Source organism: Morus notabilis, unplaced genomic scaffold (genome assembly GCF_000414095.1).
Source record: "Morus notabilis unplaced genomic scaffold, ASM41409v2 Scaffold1182, whole genome shotgun sequence".
NCBI lineage: Eukaryota > Viridiplantae > Streptophyta > Magnoliopsida > Rosales > Moraceae > Morus > Morus notabilis.
Window position 1 is genome coordinate 63,320 of NW_010363863.1, and position 1,303 is coordinate 64,622.

Sequence of the window (1,303 nt, forward strand, 5' to 3'; positions counted from 1 at the left end):
TTCCCCGGTGTACCGGTCGGGTAACATGCTTACCCTCCCACTACGATGAGGTGGCTTAGGAGTCTGATTAGGAACTGTGGTTCGACAACTATTGTCAGTTGTGGTCCGATCTTATCTGAAAGTAACTCCTCCAATACTATTTTACTTATGGGCTTAAAATCGATCATATAGTCATGCTCCAGAAAAGTTGCATTTGTCGATACAAACACCTTTTGATCTTCAGGACTATAAAAGAAACCTCACTTTGTCCCATCCGGATATCCTACAAACATACACACTTCTGACTTGGGTTCCAACTTCCCAATCTTTCCTTTCAGCACATGTGCTGGACACCCCCATATGCGCACGAGTCTCAAACTAGGTTTTCGACCGCACCACAACTCTAAGGGTGTTTTAGGAATAGACTTAGATGGTACCCTATTCAGAATGTAGGCAGCCGTCCTTATGGCATAACCCCAGAACGAAATAGGCAGTGAAGAATAACTTAACATTGATCTCATCATGTCGAGCAAAGTCTGATTTCTCCTTTCGGCTACAGCATTCTGCTGTGGTGTACCGGGTGCAGTCAATTGGGATACTACACCTTCTTCAATCAAGAAATCCTGAAACTCTTGGTCCAGGTATTCACCCCCTCGATCTGATCGAAATGACTTGATTGGTTTACCTAATTGTTTTTCAACTTCTGCTCGGAATTCTCTAAACTTTCCAAAAGTTTTAGATTTCCGTTGCATCAGGTAAACATAACCATATCTCGAATAGTCGTCAATAAAAGTGACGTAATATTCGTAACCTCCTCTAGCTTGGACGTTTAACGGTCCACATACACCTGAATGTATCAACTGAAGGGGTTCTGTAGCTCTTTCTCTTTTCGCCGTGAAAGGCCTCTTGGTCATTTTACCTTCCAAACAAGATTCACAGACCGGAAACTCACCAACTTTTAGTTCGCTTAAAGGACCATCCTTTACCAGTCTTTGAATCCTGTTCAGGTTAATATGACCAAGCCTAAGATGCCACAGATATGTGTTACTGTCGTGAGAAATCTTTTGCTTTTTATTCTTAGGTTCGGCAACTCTGAACATTTCAGTATTAACCAGTGAGTTAAGTATTGGTTTTATACAATATAAACCATCATCCGGACGTCCAGAACAAATATTTGAACCATTTCGAGAAATATGAACAAATTCATTAACAAAATAAACTTTAAATAATTGTTCAAATAACTTAGCCACAGAAATCAAATTTCTACGAATGTCTGGAATAAAATAAACATTGTTCAAAACTAAAAATTTATTTTCCCTAAAAC